Source organism: Ursus maritimus, unplaced genomic scaffold (genome assembly GCF_017311325.1).
Source record: "Ursus maritimus isolate PB19 unplaced genomic scaffold, ASM1731132v1 scaffold_10, whole genome shotgun sequence".
Lineage (NCBI taxonomy): Eukaryota > Metazoa > Chordata > Mammalia > Carnivora > Ursidae > Ursus > Ursus maritimus.
The window spans coordinates 25,414,046-25,425,510 of record NW_024423344.1 but is presented as its reverse complement, the minus strand read 5'-3'; positions in this window follow the sequence as shown (position 1 = coordinate 25,425,510).

Genomic DNA, 11,465 nt, shown 5'->3' with positions numbered 1-11,465 from the left:
ATGAAAAATGTTTAATAGAACCAGAATTCTAAGAAATGTCAATTAAAACAAGATAGCATCTTTTGCTTATCAAATTGGCACTTTTTATTTTTAAAAAATACTATCCAGCATTGATGAATCTTCTGTGAGCCTGACATTCTCATCTACTGGTGATAAGACTAATAGTAACAAACATACAAATGCTTGGAGTATGTCGGGCACTATGCTAAATACTCAACTTATGTATGCAAATGTATCCGTAGTCTGATGCCTTATTTTACTCTTAACAGAAATCCCATGAGATAAACATTATTTTTCTTATTTCCAGACAGGGAAACCATGACTCAGGAAAATGAACTTGTCCAGTGTTATTCAACTAGTAAATGGTAAAGGTAGGACTTGAAGCCCAGACTTCTCCAGTGCCAGATACTGGAATTTACTGCCTCTGAGAGGGTAAACTTGTTGTGCCCTTTCCTTGAAAACAACTTGACAATATGTATCAATGCCTAAAAAGATTCATAAACTTTGACCTACTAACTAAATTTGTAGGAATCTGTTCTTATGCTATAAGCAGAAATGTCAACAGAGACTTAACTACAAGGATATTCATTGTTGTATCACTTATACCAGGGGAATAAATAGAGAAAACCTATGTGTCCACAGTAGAAGAACACTTAAATAATTTAAGGTACATCTATTCAAAACGTGGAATAAATTATAGCTCTAAAAATATGTTTCTGGAAAAAATTTAGAAAGACATATGCATAAAGCTATTCATTGCAGCACTATTTATAATAGTAAAAGACTAGAAACCTCCACAATATTCCTCTGTAGGGGACTGGTTGCATAAACTGTATACCTCTATATAATGGTGGCCATTAGCCTTAAAAACAAATGACAGTTATCTCCAAATACTGTTTTGGAGGGAATTCAGGTGGCATTAGTAAATAAAACAAGAAATGTGAAGAATCTTGTGCATAACATATGAGTGTTTATCTTAGAATGGGGGTATGTATTTGTTATTTATGTTTTAAAAATGGAAGAATAAATAATAAACCAAAACCAAGGTTCCTTATAGGGGAGAGAAGGGTAGAGGGAGGAGAAGGCAGAAATGAAGCTAGACTTCTCTGAATATGCTTTGTTCTGTAGTTTGTCTTTGAAACCTTGAAATTACTCCATACAATTATGAAACAAAAATAGAAAAGAAATCCTGAAAAGTTAAAAGCAAGCTACAACAAATCAACAGTTTTTCAAGTTGGTGGTTGATGCACACAGAAAGGACAATTTTAGGTGACTTTGGTGCATGATAATATGACTGTAAATCTTTAGTAAAATATACACTAAGAACAAAAGTAAGTTAAAAGTTTAACTACTTTTAGTAATCGTATTGTTAACAATAGTGTTTATAGTGGCTTAAAAATATCCTGATCCCCCTTCCCATGAATGTGAGACAGAATTAGTGACTTGCTTCCAATGCAAAGTGTGGAAATGATGCTGTGGGACTTCTGAAGCTAGATCATCAAAGGAATTGTGGTTTCTCCATTGTTCTTGTGGATCCCTAGCTCTGGGGCCAGCCTTCATTCCATGAAGACATTCCAAGAGCCCTTTGGAAAGACCCGTACAGAAAGGCACTAATGTCTCTTACCAGGAGCCAGTACCAACTTGCCAACCATGAAAATGAGACCCCGTGGAAGAGGATCCCTCAGCCTGGACCATGTCTTCAGCTGACTGCAGCCCTGGACACACTCCTTACTGCAATCCATGGCAAAAATCCCCACCAGAACTACCCAGCTGAGTTGCTCTCAGATTCCTGACCTACAGAAACTGTGGCTTAATCCATGTTTCATGTTGCTTTAAGCCACTAAGTTTTGGGATAATTTGTTATGCAGCAATAGATAACTACAGAATTTGTGCTAGGAGTAGCTTGGTGCCATAACAAAACCCTAAAATTTAGGAGTCACTTTGGAATTGGGCATTGGACAGAAGCTGAAAGTATTCATGAAACCCTAAAGGCCTTGAAAGGACTCTTAGTAGAAGCCCAAGGTCAAGAAGGGCTTATTTTGGAAGAGTTTGTGAGTGTGGTCTGTCTGGGCCACAACAAGAATCGTAGGAGATCCATGGAATTTGTAAGAGAAGTAAATTGGCAGAAATGCCATAAGCTTGGATTGAAAGGGGGCAGAATCAGTATAAAATGATAAGAGGCCTTTGGACCCTGACGCTTCTACAGGCAGGAAGCAAGCTGAGAAAACTCTTCTGCAAAAGACCTGGGCTACCTTTCTCAACAAAGAGAGGGTGACCTGGCGAGTGGAATGAAGAGCATAGAGGCTGGGGCTGAGAGTTGAGACTCATTTTCAGGCCTTGAGTCCTAGTCAAGGAACTTCTCACATTTGCCCTGATGGATTTTGCTAGGGGTCAGAGTCTCCTATGTGTCTCCTGTTTTCCTCTATTTTGAAAGTGTGTGTGTGTGGGGGGGGGTCCATAGTAGTTTTCCTATTCTTGTCCCACCATTGTATGTATTGTATGTTAAGTGTGTGTATGTATGATAAGTGGCAAACAACTTTTCCTTTTAGATCATAGGTGTTCGGGCTTTGAGAAACCATACTCAAGGAGCTGTATTCTAGGAATCCTGAGAACTCTCCTCCACACCGAGACCTGATTTAATTAACAAGATCCTGGACTTCAAGCTGATGCTGTATAAGAATGAATTTCAGGGAGTCTTTGGAAAAGTAAGTGTATTTTACATTTGCAATGTAAATCAGTAAGCCAGAGAATAGAAAGAAATATGCCCGCATGTTCTTTGACATTGTCCTTTCAATGGATGGAGATTAATTGTCCTCCCCTTGAATATGAGCAGACATGGTGGTTCATTTATAATAACAGAATGTGATAGACAAGACAATGTGTGAATTTTGAGGCTAGATCATCAAAGCCATTGCCATCTTGAATACTCACTTTGGACGAAGCCAGAAGTCATGCTGTGAGGACCCTCCAATAGCCCCCTGAGAGAGCAACAGAAGTCTTCTGCCAATGTCCAGTCTTCTGGTAGCCATGTAAGTAGGCCCCCTTGGAAACAGATCTCCCAGCCTCAGTCATGCCTTCAGATGATGGCAGCCCCGGCTAACATTTTGTCTGCAATCTCATGAGTGGGTCCGACCCAGAACCATGCAGCCAAGCTGCTTCTGATTTGCTGCTTCATAGACATTGTGACATCGTTAGTGTGTATTGTGGCTTTGCACTGTTAAGTGTTGGGGTAATTTGATGTGTGCATATTGTTGATGAAGCAAATGGGTAATTATGTTGGTGTTGTTGGGGTAAGAGACAGGAACCATGGGTTTGAGATTGATGAGGTTAAAAAAATACTGTGGTCTTGAATTCAAATGGCAGTAATTACAATGGCGTATTTTATATTAAGGAGCAGACAGAAGAGAAGGAGGAAGAGAAGGAGGAAAAGGAGATCAAAAGCAAAGTTTCTTAATTCTGTCCACAGAAAAGACTGAAAAAATGAGTACCTTAAAACCCAGATCGCAGCTTCCACATAAATTTTCCCACTTAAAAATAAACTAGATCTTTTTGAAGAAATGTCTAGTCCCAGATCTGGAGCAGAAAATGTTTAAGATAAGCCTGGAACATCTCATCACACCAGAAAGTAAGGATGCAATGAAAAAAAATACTAGAAAAAAATGCTAGAGTCTTCTCAAGGATTCAGAAAATAACGCAGGGGCACCTGGGTGGCTCATTGGTTAAGCGTCTGCCTTTGGCTCAGGTCATGATCCCAGGGTCCTGGGATTGAGCCCCACATCAGGCTCCCTGCTTGGCAGGAAGCCTGCTTCTCCCTCTCCCACTCCCCTTGCTTGTGTACCCTCTCCCGCTGTCTCTCTCTGTCAAATAAATAAATAAAATCTTAAGAAAAAAAAAAGACAAAAAAGAAAACAATGCAAAGAGGCCCCTACTAGCTGAAGATAGGACAATTGAAGCATGATTAAGAATAATAACTGTAATGGATTAAAACACATGAAATATGTTTAAATCCATGCATTCATAATGATACTAGAAAAACTAATTAGTTCCCTTTGGATCATACTTGGCACTTAATTCATTATTTTGATTACCAGTGCATAAAAGGAATAAATTAGGCATTTATCCTGCCTTTCTTCTATGAACGATACCTTAATATAATTAGATAGCCAATGAGGAGAAGTTTCTCTTTGTAGAAGTACTCCAGTTCACAAAAGAAGAAATAATGGTAAAATGAGAATGTATTTTTTTGAAATTCCTAATGACATAATGGATCTGGGCAGCGAGTATCACTGCTGACATCACAGAAAGACAGCCAGGTCCTGTGTGGCACCTGGGAGGTCTACAGCTCTGCCTGCAGAGCCTTCTGGCCAAAGTAACAAATGTGCATCTGATTGAACTTCTAGATTTAGCTACCAATTATTAGGGAATATAGGGGACAGAGGAACAGGATAAATGACAACATGGGGACCTGGCTAGCAAAATACAGGTTGTAGGAAAAATGACCAGGTTTTTTAACAAATAATACATTGCAAAGACAGAGAGAGAGAGAGAGAGAGGAGAAAAAGAGAAAGAGAAAGAGAGAAATCAGGTCTCAATTAATTTTTGTAACATGCAAAAATGCCCAATGTATATTGAATTAGGAAAATCAGGATATAGAATTGTACTTATAAAATAAATCCATCATATTTTTTAAAGAAACATACAATACGAAAGAAAAAAATGTAAAATATAGTAACAGTGTCTGTGGACAACAGGATTGTTGGTGATATTTCAATATGGTTCTATATTTGCTCAATCTATTTTAAGATACAAATACTATTTTACAAATACTACATTATCTCTCCTTTGGAAGAGGACAAATAGATAAATTAGTAAAAATATGTCTATAGTCAGGAAAAAGTGCATATCATTATGAAGTGCTCGTTTTTTCACAAGGTGGTCTTGTGATTATGTCCATTGAGATTCTGTTTTCTACAAGTACGTGCACGAATCCCATTGGATTGTCATATGTTGGTGGGTCCTGTCTCCTTAGTTTCAGGCGTATATTTTACTAAGGATCCTATGGAAAAGACCCGAATCCAAAGGAATGAATCAGCCCTTCAAACTTTGAGATAGGTCTCCTAGAACATCTGAGAAGTTCAATTAGCCCTCATAGAAACTGTTCAGGAAGGTCAGCATCTAAATATGAAGCCTGACTTTTGGTGGATGACAAACAGGAAAAGGAAACAAACAGCTTCAACACAGCTCAGGTTGGGTACAGATGGTCCAAAAGCAACAAGTTTATTCTGTAATGTTGCCAAGGCAACAGCAGCTGCTTCTGTCGTGGCGGAGGGTGGGGGAGGAGGGAAAACCATAGAAATGAAGAAGCAGAATGATTCCGTAAATCTTTCCTAGCAAAAGGAAAGAATGCTATAAAATATTGACTATTTTCTAGGTGAACATACTTCCATAACAGAAGAAGTGTCATCAGTGAAAGGCAAATGGTGTTTTTCATATTATAATCTCCCTAGGCCCAGACAGGAGTCCAGTGTCTGTTGTCATATTGTCATTTTCCCTTCCATGGCTCCCAACAGCGGTCGACAGGGCTTTCTTACAGCTCTATCCCCTTGAGTGTGAAAACACATTGACGTTTTCTTGTGACAGTTACTACGGCGTCTATTCAAGAGGCTGAAAGATGCTTATTATGTTTTTACTGTGTCTGGACTTGAGAGGGAAGAAGAGAAGAAAGGAATAGCATCAGTCTTCCTCCTCCTCTTCTCCTCCCCTTGGCTCCTGCCTCCAGTTCTTTTTAGCTGCAAAGGGAGAGGATGAAGGAAGGAGAATGTGGCAGTGAGCAGAGAGAGAGAACAGCAGGTCTGGGGAATGTGCTAGAGATATTTTCAGCCAACGGGTCGTGCAGCCAACTGGCTACCTGGCCAGAAGGCGGCCCCCATGGGGACGCTGGGAGCCCTGAGTCAGGAGCCCAGCTTGGCATGTAAGGAGCCTCCGAGAGGGATCGGAGCCGGACAGGAAGACAGAAGTTTGGAAACAATCAAGGGGTGACGTTGAGCATCTCAGTCATTCCCCAAGTGGAGAAACTGATCTCTCTGACCCACCGGCTCAGGGAAAGTCTCTCTATCCCACCTGAACCGCACTTTGTGTGTTCAGAACCTCAAACAGTCTTTGGGTGGTTTTCACATGCTCAGAAGTAAAGAGAATTTAGAGCCCAGCTCATGCCCAGTGGGGACTGAATCTTTTTTGAAATGCCAAACCACTCATATAACAAGGCCGTGTGGCTTAGATAGGTCAAAGTGTGAACTTGGAAGTCAGGCAAGTCAGGCAAACCTGGATCAGGACCCAGGCCTACCACCCAGAGCCGCTCAAACCCTTTAGTGAGAGTCACATGTACAGGGTTAGCGGCAGGCAGCTCAGCCTCCCCGGGCCTTAGCTTCCTCTTCTGTCCATGTGCGTTCCTAGGCCATCCTCCTAGTGTTGGGTTGTGAATTTGGCGCAGCACCTGGGACATTACTATTATTATCATTGTCATTTCAACTTGTCATAGAAAAGTGGGAAGGCATGGAGTTCCCCTGTGCTTGCTTCTTGGATTTGGAAGTGATACTAGATAAGGTAAAAATCTGACCAGAAAGCTCTGTCACAAGTTGATGATGGGCCTATATTAGGATTCTCCAAAGAAACAGAACCAATGGGGTCTATATCTCTATTTAAAACTGTGTCTGTATCTATATCATCAGTATGTCGGTCTATCTATGAGAGAGAATTGGAGTGGATTTATTTTAAGGAATTGGCTCACACAGCCGTGGAGGCCGGCAAGTTCAGATTCTGCAGGGCAGACGAGCAGCCTGCAGGTGCAGGAATTCGATGCTGCAGTTCAAGTCCAAAGGCAGCCTGCAGGCAGAATTTCCTCATCTTCGGGGGGGTCAGTTTTTTCCTAGTAAACCCTTCCAAACAATTGGATGATGCCTGCCTCCCTTATGGAGAGTAATTTGCTTCACTCAGGCTCTGCTGATAGAAATGTTAACTCGTTGAAAAAAAAAATGAACAACAACACTTTCACAGAAATGTCTAGAATAATGTTTGACCCAAATATCTGAGTATCATGGTCTAGCCAAGTCGACAGAAAAATTAGCCATTTCAGGGCCCTTAGAGCACTGTCCAAACTTTGGTATCTCCTCACAAGTCAGTAACCATACCCCAGAGAGTCACTGACACAATGAATAGGGTCCCATTAATGGGGTTAATGTCATGGTATCTGTAGACTCTCTGGGACCAGATCTCAGTCTTTATTTGTGCTGTCCCCTTCCTTAGGAGAAGGTCAGATTGACATGACAGAAGTTGATAGCAGGAATTCTGTAAAAAAAGGCACTTTTTACCACAGATCTTGGGGCTTATATGTATTTATTCCAGTGTCTTAAATGTTAAGTGAAAGAGGAGAATATTCAAAGGGAGCACTAGACTGGAGACCAGAGGTTCCGCGCTCTACCCTGCCATTTAGGCAAGTGTCCTAAACCGCGGCGAAGTGGATGACTATTCTTACACCAAATCATGTAGTCGTGGGAAGGATTTGCTACGATGATCTGTGTAAGCGCACACAGATATCAACTGTGCTTGAATCTGGAGAGAGGGTTGGAGGCTGCACCTTGCTGGGGTAATCTAACTTTTTCAGAAGAGCTGTGCTGGATAAACAGAAAACATTGCTGCTTTTAAAACAGGAAGGAAGGAAAGAGAGATCCGAGCCACATAACTCTGAGGCTGACGCCTTGCTCTTTTCTTCTCTTTCTTTCTCTGGAGCAAAATTCCACTAAGTCTTGACAGCGTCTCTCAGTTACTCCTCCGGCTTATGGCTGCCTGCCCGTCTTTCTTTGTTTGGTGCACATGACTGGTACAGAGCCCTTTCTGTAAGCTGTGGCCAGAAAAGGAATGTGTCCTGGTTGGGAGTCCAAGGGCAAAGATGACATCCAGGATTTTCAAAGGTGCCTTTCATGGGTCTAGGGAGAGAGACTCTCTTAGACGCTGTTGCTAACAGTGTAAATCAGTACGATATCCTGGAGTACGGCTTGGAAATGCATAGTAACGTCTCAAAAGTGTGTGTGTACCTAGCAATTCCACTGTAAGGAGTTTATGCTAAGAAAGTAACAGATAAGTATGCAAAATGTATGTACAAAGATACTCATGATGGTCTTTTGATAGCAAAAAGCTGCAAGGAACCTTAATGTCCCATGGTATGCAGGACTGAATTACAGTTCATCTTGAGAATAGAATTATTGAACCATTAAAGATAATAAAATGATGATGTGCTTGTATGTGTGTGCATAACTGTCTAAAGATACCCAGGACATGTTAAGAAACAAGTAGATCACTAAATATTAAATATAGCATTAATTCCAATAAAAAATAAACACACACAAACATATGAAAAAGTTTTGGTGGATGTCTTAGTGCATTTGCACTGCTCTCATAGAATACCACAGACAACAGGTCTGTATTTCTCCCAGCTCTGAAGGCTGGCAAGTCCAAGACCAAGGCATGAGCACATCCAGGGTCTAGTAAGGATCCACCCTCTGATTCACAGACGGTAACTTTTTCCCTCTGTCCTCATTTGGAGGAAGGGAAGAGAGAGCTCTCTGGGGTCTCTTTTATAAGGGCACTAATTCCATTCAAACGGGTTCCAGCCTCATGGCCTTATCATTTCCCAAAGGCCCCACCTCCTAATCACACTGGAGGTTAGGATTTCAACATACGAATTTGCATGGGGGATAGAGGGGACACAAACATTCAATCTATAGCGATGAATATACACCAAAATATTTACAGTGATTTTCACTGGGCAGGAGAATTTTGGTTGACTGTTTTTATTTCTTTTTATTTATCTGTGTTTTCTATTTTTCTACATTGAACATGTGATTACTTGTATACCTGAAAAAATCAGGGGGGAAATGCCTTCCTCAGATATTATTTACTTCTCTGCAGCCTGCCCACTCTTGATTAGAAGGGGGAGTTCCATGTATTCTTGAGAACCATCAGGACATCTGGGAAGGAAAATTGTTCTTGGCGTTATTTCTGTTATTTCTCAACTTCCACTGGCATTTTGACATCCGTGTTGATGGTAACCCCTCAGATCGATTTTCTTTCTTCTGTAAAAAAGAAACTCTTAGCAGACGCTAACACCAGACAGCTCTTTCTAAAGAGTCTAGATCATAAGCCATTACAAGGTAAAGCAGCCATGTACCTGGTACCCATAAAGAGGCCTTGGAACCTATATTATCATAAAGATGGTAATTCTTTAAGGTTTGCTGACATGAATTCATCAAGAAGGTTCTGGGGTTAAAGTAAAAACCTGAAGTCAGGAATATAAACAAAGGTAACATGAGAAACCTTGACAGGTGGGTGTGCATTTCTGTAAGGAGGGTTGATATTTTTCTTCCTTTTGGTGGATCACGAGATCTGATATTTTTAGTGTATGTAACGGCAGGGCTTGAAATGATGCTATTTCTTGATAACACTAGGACATTTCGCCCTGAGTGCCAATAGTGTAGGTAACCTAGAAAACACTTTGCAGGTTGGACAATGCAGGAATGTCAGCACGGAATCATGTTACCCTGTCCTTCTTTTGGGTTGTTGGCCTGTAATTAGAGATTTTGTCTCCTGACTGCACAAATATTAAGAGCACTTGAAGTAGTCTCAGGCTTCTAAATCCTGAAACACAAAGCAGAAGGCCCAAAGTCACTCTGTTTCTTTAAAAGGGAGCAACTAGTGAGTCCAGATGAGGGGACTGGGGGGTTGTAGGTAGGAAGGCCAACATGGTGCCCATATATCTGCAATGTCAGACTGGCTTCTGCTTTCTGAAGGGCCTCTTTCCTGTTCCTACTCTCCTGCAACAATGGAGATGGTAGATTCTTCTCTTGCCATATCTCTACCACCTCAGAGCACCTACCAGCCTTCACTGCATCTCTCTCAAGACATTCCCGTTATCCTGCTTTGTGCTGTAGTAACATACGAATACTTCTTAGACTCTATTAGGTTGCAAGCTCCCTGAGGGCCCTGACAGTTTCTCGGTTGGCTTGGCATTGATGATGTACAGTACCTAGCAGATTCAGTAAAAAAAAAATTCAGTAAAAAAAAAAAAAAAATTCATTGAATGAACAAATGAATGAATGGATGAATAAACTATAGGCACTCAAAATTTGCTCATTTCCACTGGCAGAGAGAACAAGAAGTTGGAGCTCTTGAAAAAAAAAAGTGGATTTTCAATCTCCTGATGGTTTAATGGTGTGTGATTCTCCCTTCTCAAGGAAGGGTTGGCTCTGATAACCCTGATGTCACTGTTTTGATGCTTTTGTACACTTCCTCTCCCAGTAGAAAAGGTAAATTTAGCAATGAATCCAATGGACTCATTATTTAAGGACCTGTTCTCCATCTGGGACTCTGCCTAGTCAGTTTCTCTGCCCACTGCACCCCCCTCCACTGTTGACAAGCTGTCTGATGGTGGAACAGGCTTAGTCTTTCCACCTACAACCTATTGAATGGATTCATAAAATCAGCCCATAGTATTTGTTATTCAACTGCTCAACACTGAGAGGTATAATACTCATAGAATCACAAAGTGTTTGTTCATAGATGACAAGATGTAGCATAGATAATTTAATCCATTCCTTTTACAGAAGATGTACCAAGCCATCCCAAGGCACTGTCATCATCATCATTACCTCCTCCTCCCCTTTCCTCTTCTCCTTCTCCTGCAAACATCAGCCACAACCTTTATCAAAGGCCCTGTGTACAGAGTATTATGCTAAGTGTGTAAAATGAATGCAGGAAAGTGTTAGATCAATATATGCCTGTCCAAAGAACTGTTTTCACAGTTTAGTTTTACACTGTGGACTGAAACAGAGACTACATCTTCCCTTTCTAACGATCACCTGGTACTTTGTCACTACTTTGAAGGACATGCTCATAACATTAATAGAATGTACAACAATTTGCTGGCCCCATGCCTCTTTCTCTCTCGTAGGCTCCAAAGGAGCATGGGCACAGGCGAGCTCCGGGCGTTTCTACTGAAGGGGCCATGGTCTCCCTGATGGCAGCTCCTGGGAGAGGGAGGCTGGCCCTGTAATTTGGTAGCGCCCCCTCCTTGAGCTCCCCTGAGACGTGCGAGCGACACATTTCATCACACACACGGACTAGCCAGGCCTTCCCAACTCATGGGCGGCCTGTAGATCTTTCTGTAGTGAAGGAACTCCACTCTCCCTTACCTCAGATTTAAATGGAGCCTCAGACAGGCCCCAAATCGTTGGGCCAAATCTGCCAGGAATCATAAAGGAAAAACATTTTTCTGGCAGTGAGTTGCATATGGCAATGAATTCATACACGTTGTGTAGCTCCTCATTTCCTTCCATTATGTTAATTCTTCTAACTCAATAACCTAACTCCAACCCCCTGCCACACACACACACACACACACACACACACACACA